The sequence below is a fragment of the Panthera pardus genome, unplaced genomic scaffold (assembly GCF_024362965.1).
Source record: "Panthera pardus isolate Hobbes unplaced genomic scaffold, ASM2436296v1 HiC_scaffold_24, whole genome shotgun sequence".
Classification (NCBI taxonomy): domain Eukaryota; kingdom Metazoa; phylum Chordata; class Mammalia; order Carnivora; family Felidae; genus Panthera; species Panthera pardus.
Window position 1 is genome coordinate 124,812,325 of NW_026526810.1, and position 17,777 is coordinate 124,830,101.

Genomic DNA, 17,777 nt, shown 5'->3' on the forward strand with positions numbered 1-17,777 from the left:
GATCTTTTCACTCTGTCTGAAAGTCCTGTTCAAGCTTTCCACCCCCTCTCTCAGAAGCTCTAACTCTCAGCCCCCAGGCCTTGGCCACACCACAGCCAACGCCCTGATTGCAAAGCCATTCCGTCCAGCCAGACTAACCCATTTCTTTCAAGAGAGTTGGTGCAATTCAAAAATGGCTTATGAGGGACCAAAACTCTGAAATTTGTTTTAAATAAATCAAGTTCTCCAGAATTCACAAACCCGTTCCATCTGCTTTAGCTTCTGATGACAAGGGGCCCACAGGTTCCTGTGGAAGCTGCTTCCCTCCCCACCTCGTGATGTCTCGCTTTGTGACCTTGCTTCGTGACCTTGCTTTATGACTTCTGTGGCTCTAAGTTTCCCTATATAGGGAACACAAACTCTTACAACCTACCTCACGAAAATGATTGCAATAACCAAGGAAGATAGTAAAAACGCTTTAGGGGAAAAAAATAAATGCCTTCTGAAACTAAGGTGCTAATATCATACCTTTTCCAAATCATACAGGTTATGGCAAATTAGAGCGGGCACTTACAAGGCCAAAGCATAGCTCCAGAAACTCTCTGTTACATATATGGGTATTTCCATTTAATTAAAGGTTTCCAGGAAACACCTAGAGCCATTATCAAAGGTGCTAACTGGGCAGCCAATAGGAAAAATCCTTGTAGGTCTATGAATCAGTCCTTGGGAGGGTTTTTTGTTTTGTTTATTAACATTTGTGACTCAAGCATAACTTCCCTTGGTATTAAAGTAACTGGGAGCAGAGATGAATTGCCCAATTTTTAATTACATCTGGCCTCTTTGTATCCCACGCCGTAAGCACCCTGTCTATGAGGGCACCATGAGAGCAAGTCGTCTGTCGTTGGCTGTTCTGAAAGGACTCTGGCGTCTGCAGGGCTTATGGCCACTAAAATAAAGGGTTCTAGCCTTCTAAGAATCTAACACACACACTCTTTGTGTGACTTTAAAAACTGGCTGAGATAATGGGATCATCACGGAAAACATGAACTGTGTTTGTTGACTGTTTTCACACCGTGTAACCTGTCCAGCTGTCTCTGCTTCCCAAGGCATCAGACTCCATTTTGAACAAGAATTTCTTTTTTCCTTTCTGGAGTCTCTCATTTTCTCCATTGTATTAATTCAGAGGAAAAAAAGACCTCATAAATGTCATTTCATATTCCAAGCAATTTGCTATAGGCAACTACACCATTACTTTGTACAAATAAATTTACATAAATCATTATTAGAATGTTTTATCTTAGCAACATTATTTGGTTCCCAGAGCACAAATTAAATGCATGCTTAAAGCAGAATATTTTAAAGTTATTCCTATATTGTTTATGAGACAGGATTAGAAATTTCCATCTAATCTTTCTTTCATAATGGAATTCCTTTAGTTTTCTTTGTACATTTAGAAACCACATGTATCATTTTCTGGGGGCGGGGGGAGGGGGGTGGTCTTGAAGCAAGCAATGCAAGAGATGATTCTGCCACACTGGGTTCATTTTCCAGAGACTCTTCCCTTTGATTCCATGGGTTCGGTTTTGAACACTGATTGGGAAGGCCAGAAACCAGGGAAATTAATACCATCTCGTGAATAAATGGGTTTTTGTTTGATACTATTCTGCAAGCAGACTAGTCTTTGGTTGTGGTTTGGCTTTTTTTTTTTTTTTTTTTAATATACACATTTGTAAATAAACTGCCTGAAAACAGAGCTCAGTTCCTCCTGGCTATTTGTGTTGGGAAGGAGCCTGTTTGAATCAACTGCACTGCACACGGCAAGTCTTCACAGGCTAGAGTTCCACCCGCCCCCTAGATCTGAAAATAAAACCTCTCTCCCCGTGTCAAATGTAGCGCCCCGTGTTAACACAAGCCGGGCTTGTGGATGTCCAGGGTAATGGATGGAAAGGGACGACGGGTCCTGCTACTTTCTGGCTCTGGAGAATCACATAGCGATTCCGTGCCTCACCTTCTCATCGAGGGCTGGTCTTAGCTCTCTTCCAGTGTGTGGTCTGGGAGCAGGTCCCAAGCCAGTGTCAAGGAAGGGGGCCCACACAGTCAAGGAGGGCACTCCTAGAGAAGGATGAGCCAGGCGGTCCAGTGGAGTGCTTAAGAGCAGTTCAGACCTGGATTCCATCCAAACCTTTCTGCCTCCGCTACCTTAGCGAGAATGAGATTACGTGTACCCGCCTCCAAAGTTTGTTACGAGGATGAAATGAGGCAGCACAGGCAAAAAGCTTAGAACAGCGTGACTCCGAAAAGGCACCTACACAGTAGCTGACGTTAATCTTGAAGGATGACCAGTGGGGTCAAGCTGGGGTGGTCATATAATTGGTTGTCTATACTAGGATATTTCTGGGTGTGAAAGGGAAGGCTGCATGATAATTGCATTAGGTGACTGGCAAAGGCTTGCACAGCCCCAGGCCTACTGGGGCAGACGCGATTACCTTGACTCCACACCATCACCACTCAGTACCTGATAAAGAAATCAGGTAACAATTACCTCTTACATATTTGACAACTCATCCTACCATTCAAGGCTCTTTCGCACATCGTATCTGAGCCTCTCATAAACTATGTGAAAAAATGTTGAGCTGGGTGAATTAGCTTTTAATGATGAGCAAAGAAAGAAAAGCGTAGAAAAAGTATGGGATTTCCCACGATGAGCCAGTGTGGCAAGGGCAAGGGTACCCCAAGTAGATCTCATGCTCCTCTGTACTTACTTCCCAGCCTCCCGTCAACAAGGGAGGGTCATGTTACTAATTCTGGCCAATGAACTGTGGATGTGAAACTGGTCTGGGTCACTTCTGGTCTAAGGCACTTAAGAAAGGGTGTGTGTTTTCAATTCTTTTTTTCACATGTCGCAGCAACCAGGAAGCCACGTGTTGAAATGCAGGTGTCACGGGAGGGAGAAGGCTCAGATCCTCATAACTGGATGGAGGGCGGCCACACTGGCACAAACCAGTGAGTGAGAAATAAACTTCTGTTGCGCTAACCCTGAGATTTGGGGAATACTGTTTACCCTCCTGAGGGTAAAAAGCCAGTAGCCTTGGCTCAGCTACTCAATAGGAGTAAGAACCCACTTCTCCAACTCTGATAGCTGGAGTAGTTTCCACTCAACAATACCAGAGGATCCCCACCAGATTGGGAAAATATTGCCAAGATTAAATGGCATGGCTTACTCATGCTCAGTCTTCAATGCTTACTTGATTTAAAACAAAATATTTATTTGGTTTAAAATACGATCGTTCACGCCAAGTAAAAAGGGGGAAAGTTCCAAAATGCAGGGTGTGTTTTTATTTGGTGCTGATTTGTTCCAACATTCAGTTTACCCCAAGAAGCCTGGATGCCTCAATTCAAAGACAGCGCTAATAGGTAAGTAAGTTTCTGACATGAAGTAGCCTCAAGGTCACGTCTAGATTTACTTGTAGGTTAAATGGATGAATGGAAAAATCCAGAATATGGGCAGTTTGCCTCTCTTATGCAAATCCTCCTCACCCCTCAAACTTCTTTTCTTCATGGTGCAAAATATTCTGCACCTCAAATTTTTCAAACACTTGTGTCACACAAGGGTCTAGGCGATTTGCTAGGATGACAATTTTTTTCCACAAAGTGTCAGTCAACATTTACAATTTCTGACAGACCTATTCAACTCTTGCCATTACGCAAAAGCTGCCATAGATAATCCAAAAATGAATGTGACTGCGTCCCAGTACAACTTTATTTAGGGACACTGAAATCTGAATTCCATTTAATTTTCATGCGGCACAAAATATTATCCTTCTTTGAATTTTTTCCAACCATTTAAAAATGCAGAAACCGGGGTGCCTGGGTGGTTCAGTCGGTGAAGCGTCCAATTTCAGCTCAGGTTATGATCTCACGGTCTGTGAGTTCGAGCCCCGCGTCGGGCTCTGTGCTGACAGCTCGGAGCCTGGAGCCTGCTTCAGATTCTGGGTCTCCCCCTCTCTCTCTCTCTCTGCCCCTCCCCCACTAGCACTCGGGCTCTCTCTCTCTCAAAAATAAATAAACATTAAAAAATAATTATTGAGAAAAAACCTCTAGAAACCAGTCTCCGCCTGTGCACCACACATGAACAAGCAGCAAACCGCACCTGGCCCAGGAGCCCGACGGGCCCCTTGATTGAGCCTTGGATTAGGCTTAGAAGACAAAGGTCCACAATCACTGTAGTGAGAGGAGAGCACAGACTGTTATTCTACCTCTTCTGCTTCCCGGTGGCAGGGGACCCAGGGCTCCATGTTCGGGAAGGCCTGAGCTCCTGGGTCAGCAAGCCCCTCGGGTCCGGGCGCACTGGATCACCCTGAGGCGGGGGGACCGTGGCCAGGACAGGCCCGACAGGATGGGCAGGAGTCTCGGCAGGCAACGTCAGTAGCACCTTTAAGACCCAGCGAAAGCCACCATTGCTTTATCCAAAAGCGGCCCGGGGAAAGAGCTAGGTGTGGGCAGCATTTGCCGAGCTATCCCAGAGCAAATCAGGACACTTGGCTCCCTGACTGGGGCCCCAGCTTCAGCCTTGAGACTTTCACTGAATTCCGGCTTTCAGAAATCTCAACACTGACCTGCAAACTCGTGTTCTTGGCTTAGGCTTCCTACCCTTCAAAACCAGCAGGTACTGACCTCCCGAGGCCTCTGGCTTATCCCCAGGCCTTGTCAAGCCGCAGCTGCCATGCAGAGCTGGGAGGGGAGGGAAACAGGTGGGGAAGAGAAGAGTAAAGCATCAGGTAGACAAGAAGAGGCCACGTGCGGGCAGGCCCAAAGAAGCAAAAAAGGCCAGCGAGGTAGCAGCCAAGCCTGGGGGTGAGGCAACAATGACCACTGTCCCTGAAGGCGGCTGCCAGCCAAGCCCCCTCCACAACAGGGCAAGTGGAGTTTCCCCAGGGACACCTTAGGGGACCCAGGCTCAGAGGGGGAAGCTGGCTCTGGCTGGGACACTGGATCAGTGTCCTCTGAACCCTGTCTGGCCCACGCAGCCAGGGCTCTCACTGCCCAGGCTCACAGGGGGCTCATTCCCACCCTCCTATCCAGGTGCCATGTTGTTCCTCTTCCCTCAGCCTGGCCAGATGAGCCACAGCCAAAAAAAAAAAAAAAAAAGCCCCCCGGAGGCCCTCCCTCTTCCATGAATTCTTCCCTAATTATTTCAATCCCAATCCTCAAAGTCTCTCAATTCCCTCAACCAAAGAGGAACCATTAATTAGTACGCAGCACTGGCCCTAAACTGAGCACCACCATCTGCCATTTTCTTACGAGTGAGTCACGGATCTTTGGCTGAGCCGTGACTCTGGGAGGCGAGGTCCATGCCTTCTATTTTTTCTTTTTTTCTTTTTTATTCCCATCTGCCCCAAGAACACGTAACGGGTACTCCGCAATACTTACTACATTCAGTCAAAAGATACATTAGAAAGATTAATATAATTCAAGTAAAACATGGTATTATGGGAAAGAGACTGATTTACAGGAACTATGGCAGAAGCGAGTTTCTGTATGAAGACGCCCAGCAGTGTTCCTGTTGCTTTGTGTATCTGTGACAGTCCAAAATTTTAAATAAAGATGTGATTGAATGTTTTCATTATCTTAATGCCTAAATTGGATTGACCACATTGTCAGTCTGATCAGCTGCATAAATTAATCATTGAGAAGATTGGGAGGAAGAGGGGGAGGATCCCAATTGATGAAGCAACAATCAATTTGGCATTTGCATTTAAATATAGCTTTGGTATTTCATTTATTCAGTGCAATCTCCCTGAAGGGGGGAGGGGAGGTGGGGGGGGGGGGATGGAGGCAGAGCCTGGTTACCTGAGTCGGAATGGGTCCAAGACACCGAGGTCAGCATTGCTCCAGTCACAGGAAGGACAGAGAGGCCTCCATAATCACGAGAACGCTGGTCTTCTAGGAGATGATGCTTCTAGTGACTGGTAGAGAGGAGCAGAAGAAAGGCGGGATCAGACCGGAGGAGGAGAGAGGACCCGCTCAAAACAATGGCTGTCATCTGGCCTGACTCTAAAAGCTGCAACCCTTGGGGCAGGGGGAGGGAATCAATTGCAACAGTTACCTCTTATTTCTTGGGAAGTTATTGAACCACTGGGCCTTTCACAACAGAGTATTCTTACAACTGCCTCATGGGGCACAGAGGGACCCAGAAATTTGAAAATGCGTGCCACAGATATCATGAGATTATCTTACTTTACTACAACGGCCATGTGACATTCGTGAGATCATTTTACTTCACTATAGCTGTCTACATACTATAAACACTTGTCTATATACTATAAACACTCTATACACTATAAAGGAGAAACATCAGAGCACCACTCCCGGCCAGCGTTCCAGCATGTGGACCAGCCTTGATCCACTGGGCGGACCAAAAACACAGGCTGCAAAGCCAATGACGCTCTTTTCTGCTGCTTTAAAATAAAATTCCTCTGGCTCTACTCCTGGAGGAAAAGATCCCATCAAGCTCAAACTCACTAGATGGGCTGCAAACTACTGGCCCACATTTAACCAATAATCTTGCAAAAATAGGAAAGTTGGTACATGAGATAGATTGCATAATAATCTGTGATGGAAGGTATTTTTTTTTAGCCTACGCCTCAAAGAAGACAACTGGATAGACTCTCTCACGAAAAGAACGAGCTTATCCTGTGCACTTCAGTGTAGAGAACGTGAGGAAATAAATTCATCAGGTCAGTGATTCTCAAACTATGGTCCCTGGAACATCAGCAGTGGCATCATCACCCGAGAGTTTGTTCGAAATACAAACTCTTGGCCCCCACCCAAGATCTACTGAACCTGAATATTCGGAGGTGTGGGCCCAGCAATCCGTTTTAACTAGCCCTCCAAGTAATCCTGACAAAACTTGGATTATTATTGATCCACTATTCAAAGACACCCCTTCTGTTGTTGTCAAGTCAAATCACCCTACTATACTGCACATTAAGCTTCAATTAAAGGCAAAGCATTGAACCAAGGATGGGGGAGGGCAGAAGAGTCAAAGAGAGAACGAACGTGATGAAGTCCCTGCCTTTCAGAAACGCGTCGTCCACCCGGGAGGCGAGCCGAGTAGCAGGCAACCCGAATACAGACAGTGTTATTTCCTCTAATACACAGCTGCAGGGTTTCTGAGGACACGTCCGTTTCAGGTTGGGGTGGAGAGAGCAGGGAAGGGAAAGCGTCGAGACAATCACGATAATCACAGGCCCTGAGATCCGGACAGGATTTTGACAGGCGGGGACAGGCCAAAGCTGTGGCAAAGGCCCAGAGGCAAGAGAGTGTGCGGGGGCCATCCAGGTTCTTGGAGCCACCAGCTCTGGCTGAGAAACCTGAAGGCGGTCTGGGTGAGACAAGGTTGCTTCCAAGCACAGACAGGTAAGTGCTAGGGGCTTGTGACTTCTCTGTCTTGTGTGAAGACCACCAAGTGGCACCTGCTGCTTCTGGTTAGAAACTGATGTCTGATAAACCAGGTGACTTAGAGATTCCTAAAGCCAGTTTGCTTTTCGGTACTTTTGTTTTTTATTACTGCGCTTTTTAAAGGGGTGCACACCTCAGCGGCTTTAAGGATTAACCGCTGAAGAGTCCTGCGCAGGAGGAAGACGCAGAAGGAAATTTGAAAGGAGGCACAAGAAGCTAGAGGTCACAGCAGCCTCGGGCCATTCTGCAGAGGGGCAAAATGTTACCACACGTAAAGGGCCCCTGAAGACATCTGTGGTTTTAGTTTGATAAAATAATTCATGCGGATAGTGGTGTGCCTTTAATCGTGGGGAAAAAAAAGATTCAGCCAAGGGATGGGGAGAGGGAAGAAATGGGTAAAGGGGTCAAAAGGTACAGACTTCTAGTTATAAAATAAATACGTCACCTGTGTAAGTAATGCACAGCACGGCGACTACAGTTAATAATACCATATTGCATATTTGAAAGTTGCCGAGAGAATAGATCTTAAAGGTTCTCATCAGAAGAAAAGTTTTGTAACTACGTAAGGTGACGGGTACTAACCAGACTTCTACTGTGGTGACCATTTTACAATGTACATGAATCTCAAATCACTACGTCGTACATCTGAAACTAACATGTCAATGATAATAACTTCCATTTAAACAAATTAAAACAGGTAAGAAAAACCACAAATGTTAAACCAACCTCCAACATCTCCACTTAGAAAAAAAAAAGGACTTTTCACGATCAAGAAGGCACGGCTTTTGCCTCTAGAAAACTGACATAAATAGACTGCTTTATTGCCTGACGCTGCTCGGTGCATGAGGGGACACTGAAACGTTCTGACGTCGTGCAAGACTGATAGAAACGAAGCGGGGTTCAGAATCGGGGATATGTGGTTGCTTATCCGGTTCTGCCATTTGGCCATCTGAGTCATTGTGCATAAGGGACCCGGTCCCTGAAACCTCACTTCTACACTGATCCAGAACGAGAGACAAGAACTTGCCCCACCTTCGATGAAATGTAAAGAAAAACACAGACAGGAAATTGCTACGACAGTTACAAAGCACCATGCTACTGTAAGGCACAGAGTTATCCTGCTCATTGAGACATCTGGGTACTAACTCATACTTGTTGTATTGGCCCTTGAAAATATAAAAATAAAATATTTCCTATGCCCTTGAGACTCACCTTTCAAATATCTGCAGGGATAGCAGTCCTAAGGAACAAACTTGGCATCAACGAAACCATTCTCCCAAGAAAGCTCTCAAGGTAAATTTTTTACTCGAAAATTGTTTTTAATTTTATTTCTCTGACCACAATAGAGCATCCAGTTATCTTTCAGCAATTCCTGGTGAGCACAACTCCGTCTTCAGCAACACTGACGTATACGATGGCGATAATTTATCATCTCTGCAGTAGTTTAGTCCCAGATGGACCATTTACTAATTTATTTCCATATGTAACTGGCAGAGAGATTAATCAGGCTTCCAACTTGGAAACCTGAATTGCGCTTTATTCCCTTAACAGGCTAACTCTGGACAAGAGGAAGTACACGTTTACACAGAAAGCCAAGAGTGCCTCTGAAAAAGCCTGTCGACCTCAGACACAGGCCTTTAAACACACGCGCGTGCGCGTGCGCGCGCGCGCGCGCGCACACACACACACACACACACACACACACACACATTCACTCACTCACACAGCTTGTTCCTTATGTCAACTTGGAGGCCTGGCTCTTTCTTTAGATACTCCTGGGCTCTTCCCATAGGGGCGGGGTCTGACGACAGGGCTGCAGGCAGAAGTAAGCTCGGAGACGTAATGCCAGTCAGCTCTAGCTGTAGCCCCGTTCCATGCCCCTCCCTGTGGCAAGCGCAGGGTCTCATATTTCTGAAACTGAAGAGATCTTTTTGCCACGGTGCTGCGCCCAGCTGGCCCGGCTCTGTGGTGCCCAGGCACTGGAAAGTATGTGCTTTCTTTTTTCCACTCTTTTTAAGGGTCTGAACTTGACCGAGTTCAGCAGCTGCCGCTGTGTCCTCAGCGCGGCGATGGCTAAGGAATTGTTAGCACTGCTCCCAGGGCCCCTGATTTAAACTCGAGTCCACTTTTGTTTTTAATTCTACTCCAATGATATCAGCCTTTAGCAAAGAGTGGGTAACCGGATTGTTGTTCAATGATGGCGTTTACGTAGAGAAAGCCGGCCAACCCCAACACAAGGCAGAAAGCCGGAGCTGACTGGTGATGTCTTAAGTGAAACCCAAGGCCACAGCCAAGAAGGCTCAGCAGACAGGAGGACCATGTAGAGAGGTTATCAGCTGGATCCACACGCCTGGGTCACTAACCAACCATGTGGCTTTGGAGAAGTCCCTTAACAGTTCAGACTTACAATTCTCTCCCCTGTTAATATGAGGAGTTCAGCTCCCTAAGGTTCCTTCTGGCTGTAAAATCTCGTGATTCTATAAATATGAAAAAAGAAATCAGCCGTTCACTTGGTTTCTGTGTTTAGATGATGGCAAACAACCAGAAGTTTAGAAGCATCTGAAAGACACTGAACTGGTCCAGATGCTTGGTGCTGTGACACACACAGCCTCTGGAGCCTCAGTATATCCCTGTGAGCAGAGGACATGAGCACTGGAGATTGTTTAATGACGGAGATCTTTATGAGGTCTTAAGGATTCGATGAAATATGACAGCTTGCAGTACTGTTCTAGGTATTGCAAAAGCTACTCAAGTCCATGAGTCATGGTCCTCTGTCTTTAATACGCTTACACCTGTTAATGACAGACACAACTAATCTTTATACCGTGCAGTTCAGTGCTATAATTGCAGAAAAGGAAATTGTTATGGGAACATGAAGGATGGAGAAATCATCCCACTGAGGGTGAGAGGGAGACTTCTGTAAGGTTTTATGGAAGAACCGGAAAGATGGGAATAAAGGCATCTGGGCCAAGGCAGTGGCCAGAGCAAAGGTCCAGAAACTTCCCGGCATGGCCGGGACACGGCATGTAGTACCCAGGGCAATGCCACAAGATGCTCAAGGAAAAGGAGATCTAGAGACAAAGTGATAAAGTTCTGGGGTGATGGCGGGGGGTCCAGAGCCGACACCCAGGAAAGAATTCTTGCAGACGTCTCCGGTGCAAAAAGGTGATTTTATTAAAGCACGGGGACAGGACACTGGGCAGGAAGTGCTGCACAGGTAACTGATTATATATCCTCAGGTTGGGAGGGGGTTAGGGAAAAAATAAGTCCCTAAGGAATTTTTGGAAGCAAGGTTTCCAGGACCTAGGTGTTGTTAGAAAAATGCTGTTTATTACCATGTAGTAAAACCTCAGTCACGAGACCCTTCAGATGTATATCAGGGGGTCATAAGCTTGGAGTATGATTGCCAGCATGTATCTTGGGGCAGGTGAGATAAAGGAAGTTTCCAAAGGAATTTTTATATGTTAAAGTAGACTTACAGGACCCTGGGGGAAGGGGGTGGCGGTCAGGATGATGTTAAGCCAAGACTGCCTTTTGCTCCTAGCAAAGTGTCATCATCGAGGCAGCTGAGCTCCTAGAGGGAGGTCACTCTGCCAGTTTCAAGGACTTGTCAATGGGCTGTAGGCAGTAAGGGAATTTCATTTTTCATTCGCTTTAGTTTCCCACAGTACCATGGCAAGCACTTAAAGCCCTTTCCTTTGTTCTTGGGTAGCCAGGAGTGTCGGAGGCACATCCCACATATCCCACCTGGGGGGTGGGAGGTGGGGAGGGGTGTCGTTTGTCTGTATTTTGCCCTCAGCTTGCCTCACACTCCCTCACCAAAAGAGCTGAAGAGGGACCGGTGGGGAAAGCCCTGGACACCGGCCTCCGGAATGGCTTTTACCCTGTGATACCAAGAACCTCCAGAAGTTCTGAGCAGTGGACGCTCCAAATGAGCTAGGCTGCAGGAGGTTCGTCCTGGCAATTCTACTGCCGTTTGAGATGGGTAATACGATCAGTCTGTACCTTCATTTTTCTCTTATTCACTCCATGCTGCCACTATTTGGGAATCCCTCAAATTTATTTTTTTCCAAATCAATTCCCTGGCCCTTCAAATGGAAGCAATTGAGTTTCCTACAAGCACTGCCAGGATTTTACATTCGAATGACTGGTTTGGCCTAAGGCTTTGCATCTAGGTTCCTGTGTTTTTCTCTTCTTACAAAAGAGTCAAAACCACATGGTATAGGCTCACGGATTTGTTGTTGTTGTTGTTGTTTTCCCTCTTTTGCCCGATGCTGGAAAATATTCGGGGATGATGGAAAAAACGCACAAACATCTCGACTGTTGGAAGGGCTTGCTCTAGCGCTCACAAAAAGACCAAAGTTGAGTTAGTCATTCGAAGTAGTTCACCGACTACTTTTTTGATTCCTGGTGTCCTCGCCCAAGGTTAATAAACCCCAAGTTTCCAGGGCCCCTCAAGTGTAATAGTAGAAAATCACGCAGACCCTCATACCAACGGTATCTGGTTCCTCTGCCTGGGGGTGGGGGGAGGGGCGCGAGCACAGGTGGCTTCTGCAGCTGTCACCGAGAAGCTGCCCACCACCATGATACAGGGCACGGGGAGGGGGGTCCTCAGACCCTAGATGGGCTGCCCCTAAAATGGGCGGGTGTCGCACAACAAAACCGAGATGAGCGCGGCAGTAAGAGGAGGGGCTTCTCCTCTGAGGAAGGAGCTGCCTTGGGCATGAGCCACCAAAAACCTAATTCTCCATAGAAAACACACACTTCCCTTCCCATCTCTGGGTGGCTCAGCCCACAGATGGGTATAAATGGGAGGCTTCCACATTCGTTTTCTTTTGGGCCACCTTATTTAGAAAGGCAGATCGTATCTGTCCACCGGGGTGTTGACGAATCTAGGGTTCAAGTCCCTGATTTATAATTCAAAATCTGTCCCAGCCCTCCACATACCCAGGTGTTCTGGAAGGTCCAGAGTGCATAACGTCCCCCCGCCCCTCCGACCCCTCCAATAGGCGTTCTTTTAACATCTAAGCAAACCATTACTGTGAAGAACGACATACGGGATAGTCCCTGTAGTTTCCCGTGCACATAAAAACCAGTCTCATCCACACCAAGAGAGTTGCATGTCTCATGCCACTTTTTGTAAAAGTCCACCAATGGTCAGAAAATGAATCCTCCTCAAATGAATAGATTAGCTTAAATTACCATGCCATTTTACATTGTCTCCACTGATAGATGAATAATAAAACTATAAGGTAAATGTAGCTTGAACTGAATAATGGGCATAAATAAAAATATTGTGACATTAAAAACTCAGTATAAATTGAACTACAACGTACTCGAAAGCTCCTGAAATCATAACGTGCACACTGAAATCCATTAACCTAATACCTAGCCTGCTGTTCAAGAGAAGAAGTCTACCACGTAAACAAATACATATCTGAACACTTCTCCTAAATTACTGTACAATCCGACTGCAAAGTCACACACTTACAAAGTCTATCATCTGTATTTGGTTGCTCTCTAACCAACAAGCAAGTCGTACCAGGCTACAATGTGGCAGCATAATATAAACACAGAAGCAGCAAATGGTACAAAAGTAGCAGCAAATGTCAAAGACAAACCAGGGTCATCCCCGGCGAGAAGAGAGATATTTACATAAGCATTCAGAAAAGACAATGGAGCCCCAAATTCCCTTTAGCTGCACACCTAATCAACCTCTCTGCTCCTCACCTGATCATTTTTATATAAAAGCAATTCCCACAATGATACACGCAAAGACCTTAGTTGCCATAAACTCAGCAGCAGTTAAAGATTCTGTTGCACATTCGATTTGCTTTAAGACTCAGCTATTTTTCAAGCAAAGCTTTCAGTCCTTACCCAGCACTACCCCCCCTCCAAAAAATTAGCTTCACTGACAATATCCTTCTTAAATCTGTCATCTGCCAAGGCCGTTTTCTTACCTTTGTAACTCACTCACATTTGTTTCGTTTGATGATTCTTACCCAAGCAAGGACAATTGTTTGACTGAAATCTTGCAACTTTCAACTTTGCCCAGATTTTGCTGTCGTGAGGAAGGGGAACGTCGAAACCCCGGCACATTACTCAGCTGAGCTAATATACATCTGAATCAGAGCTATATTTTAAATTCTTTTACACTTACTTAATATAGTGCGTGCTGCCTGTCCACTGATGCGATATCAGAAACCTGCAAGCTACTATTTCTGCAACTGTGTCACTGTAGATAGTCTGAAACATGTACGTAGCTGTTGCCATGGAAACAAACACAGCTAGGGTAGAGTGCCACGCTGTGTTAATTCCTTCACCCATGAACCCCAGGGGAATGCTAACATTCATCTTCTTTCTCCTTTAGTCTCACACTGCTTTAATATTTTTTAGCATTATCAAATGATGTACTAAATACATATGGTCCACCTGAAAATACGGACAGCTGAAATGAGCTGTGTGCCAACCTAGCCTATTGGGTGCTGCTTAAGGTGCTACGTAGACAACTTTGTTTCTTTCTTTTAAAACAGCGTGGGCGGGACAAAAAGGTGACCATCCCGTCTCCCCAAAGAAGAAGTTATCGTGCGATGATGGCACCAGAATAAAGACGCCATCCGAAATGTGCCTCATCAGTTCTATGAAAGGCAGTGGAGGTCTTGCAAAGTTTCTGAAGTGGGTCCAAGCTAAGAGCTCTTCTTCCTTCTAACGAGAGCTGCTTAGCAGGCTGTAAATCCAATAGCTTTAATTAGGCAAAAGCATAAACCCTCAACAAGGGCTTCATCTGTCCCTGCTTGGTCTTTGTTCCCAAGCCCATGGAAGAAGGTATTAGAATGAGTGAATAACTAACAAGATGGAAATCTGCCATCGTTCAGGAGAAATGTGATTTTCCCGGAATCTGAACATTCTCTGTTTTGCTTCGAGTTCAAATCGGTGTCCTTATCAATTGTTTGGACCAGTGGTGAAAAGTCAAATATTCTTTTATTGCACCTACAAGGCAAAATGTACAGATATTGGCACATCGGGCCATCTTCCCATTATTCAAACCAGGACGCCGCTTTGAACGTTGGGGTTACTTATGGCAGTAGACAAAAGTAAGCTGTTCGAAATCTTAATTACATCCTATCCCTTGGGCTAGTTAATAATATTCAATCTAGATGAAAATGGCCACACTCTAGATTTGCATGCTGATGTGCCTCACTTGAATACAATTTTCGCTCTAAACAATCAATTGTAGGCTTTAAAAGTGCAGATCCGTGACTCTGAGCTGGCATCTTTTAAAGAAACCACTACCACTAAAGAAACCAAATAACCACTTTATTTGTGGGCATCATGGCAAAATCATCCTACAGAAGACAAGGAAAATGTTCCTATCATTTTCCCAAATTGAATCATTCTTGGCTTCATGCTATGATAAGAATAATCAACTCATCCCGAAGATAAAGCAGAACAGAAAATAGATACAGACACCTTAGTGGTGAGACAGATGTCACTTTTTAAAAGCATCTCAAGATGATGTTAGGGTCAGTACAAAGCCTGGCCTTTGAGTATTAGCAAGGCCGGTAGAGATTACCTTTTAACGAATCACGACCGGTACTTAACAAACTTAGGGGAAAGAGTCACCGCAATAAAAACAGTTGTTTCATGGGGCGCCTGGGTGGCTCAGTCGGTTAGGCATCCGAGTTCAGCTCGGGTCATGATCTCGCAGTCCATGAGTTGGAGCCCCGCGTCGGGCTCTGGACTGACAGCTCGGAGCCTGGAGCCTGCTTCGGGTTCTGTGTCTCCCTCTCTCTCTGCCCCTGCCCCACTCACTCTCTGTCTCTCAAAAATGAATAAATGTTTAAAATATATATACATTTAAAAACCACAGCTGTTCCTTACGTTTACTTTGCACTTCTAAGTACGTCTGTTGGGCTTTACCAAGCATTTTCACATAGGTCATCCCATTTGACTATGACAGGATTATACTTTCAATGAGTTGGGCAACTGTCACCATTCCCACCCCTCATCAGAGAGAACTGAGGTTCCCAAAGTCAGTGACTGGCCCAAGGTCACACATTAAGTGGTAGAATCTTATCGTCTATTACCTGATCTAATAACGGTCTTTCCATGTGCCTCTGGGTGTGCTCACAAATGCAGTTGGTTGTAAAGGACTTAAAATAACTCAGTAACAATACTTACAAAGAAGGAGGTCTTGAAAGAAACAAACAACTGGTGTCTGGGCTACGACACCACCCCAAGGAAGTAATAAGCCATTCCAGACTTACAGCCACAGAGAAACGAAAGTGGATTTCATCGTGATTTGTGCCATTCACAACCCCCTGCCCACATTACCCTGGATGTCAAGAATTAACTGCATTTGACCATGCTACAAATTTGGAGAAAGAGCACTGACTTCCTAGAAATGAATTTTTCCAGACCACTGACTTGTTCTAGTTTGGCCGGGGGTTGGGGGGTGTTCATTGAAGAACACAAGGTGTCCTATGGGTAGTGTTCTGGAAGCCTGGGGATGCTCCAATTCAAGAGTATGGTTTGGTTCCTTTTTTTTTTTTAAGGTTTTATTTATATTTGAGACAGAGGGAGACAGAGCGTGAGCAGGGGAGGGGCAGAGAGAGAGGGAGACACAGAATCCGAAGCAGGCTCCGGGCTCTGAGCTGTCAGCACAGAGCCCGACGCGGGGCTCGAACTCACAAACCGTGGGATCATGACCTGAGCTGAAGTCAGGCACTTAACCGACTGAGCCACCCAGGCTCCCCTTGATGAAAACACTTCTGAATTGGAGTGTATAGGAAAACTGAGTGGGGCATGTACATAGCATGTAATTTAGCTTGTTATAAATATTTTTCATGACATGCCCGGCATCACGCACATTATGATACAGAGGTGCTCTCAGAAGCCGTAGGAGCATGGGCAGGCGGGGGAAGAGGTCACCCACACAGGAAAAGGCCCCACACGACTGTGATTTGCTAATCCCTATATTTACATTTTAATTCTCTTTGGCCTCTGCTGGCCCTCCTGGCTGTCAGGGCATCAGCTGGCCTCCTCACCACGCAAAGTGGCCTGGCTCGTACTATTCCCTCCCTGTTTGATTCACATCTAATATGCCAGGGGCTGGGAAACCAAATAAGAGAGTTGATTAGAATTTTGTCTGAAATAAGATGAATACAGGCCTGCGAGAGTGTCCCTGGGCACAAAAGTGTCAATTTTTGGATGCCATTGACTCCAGGTCAATTAGCCTAAAGCCAGTCACCTAATGAGCAATTTGCTTATAATCTGAACCCTTTTCGAGTGCTTTTACACGGGAATGTCCTTTACTTCTTCAGCCATGTCTCTGGCATGATGAGGTTTATAAACTGAGCCTTCTCAGGGCACACCAAGCTTGTTTTTAAATTTAGTTTATGTGCAATTTTAATTTTTAAATTAAATAATGTTTTGAGATACTAGCAACGAGTGCAAAAACGCTCAAAACGGAATTGAATTTCTGGTGAACTGATTATTAGGCAAATTAAGACCAGGAGAACTGGTCTTAAGGAAATTTTTACTTCTAATTTTAGGTTTGGTTTTTTTTTTAAGAATGCAAAAACCGTCCAAGGAAATGTGCAGTTCAATCAGGCAGAACGCACAAACTGACTTTCACATGCTACCTAAGTCTTTTTCCCTCATTGCACGGGACTCCGCACAGCCGAGTTTCCAGCCTCCGTAGAAGTAAGGAATTTTGTGTCCTTTGGCTTTGCTTTTGCCACCATGAATTTAACCTGTAGGCTGAGTCTCACTCAGAGCAGGGGTCACCTTCCCACTCATCCGGGGGACTCTGATGTGTGTTTGAAAGTTGTAGCACAATGGCACAACACCATGATCTTTTGCATCAAATCCACGCACGGACCAAAGAAGCCTGAGAATCACTCAGCTGATAACCCAATTCTTTAAAAAAAAAAAAAAAAAATTATGTTTATTTATTTTTGAGAGCGCGGGGAGGAGCAGAGAGAGAAGGAGAATCCGAAGCAGGCTCCAGGCTCCGAGCTGTCAGCACAGAGCCCGACGTGGGGCTCGAACTGATGAACCATGAGATCATGACCTGAGCCAAAGTCGGTCGCTTAACTGACCGAGCCACCCAGGTGCCTCTGATAACCCAATACGTAATGCCAGGGGGCAAAAGGCCCAAGGTCAAGGTGTATCCAGTGTGACTGGCACGGGCAGCACGACTGCCATTCAAAAGGAGAGGCCAGGTGCCTTGCAACACTCTGTTCCGAGGCCCCTTTGAGAGGGAATCCAAAGACCGGGCTTGCCTTAGAGGCCAGAATTCACATTGACCTGAGAGATCAGGGACAAGCTGGTGG

General features: G+C 45.7%; 1 protein-coding gene across 5 annotated transcripts in view; it reads right to left on the reverse strand.

Moving 5' to 3' along the window:
* The window catches only part of FOXN3 (forkhead box N3), a 399,107-nt gene that overhangs the window by 279,344 nt on the left and 101,986 nt on the right, over positions 1-17,777 (reverse strand). For 3 of the 5 annotated variants that reach the window (XM_053889698.1, XM_019461991.2, XM_053889699.1), the window contains exon 2: positions 5,830-5,945. The gene's annotated coding sequence lies outside the window, so the exon portion shown is untranslated. Of the gene's footprint in view, positions 1-5,829; positions 5,946-13,400; positions 13,420-13,600; positions 13,621-17,777 lie in introns of those variants that run through there. The other 2 variants (XM_019461994.2, XM_019461993.2) reach the window with 2 other exon arrangements.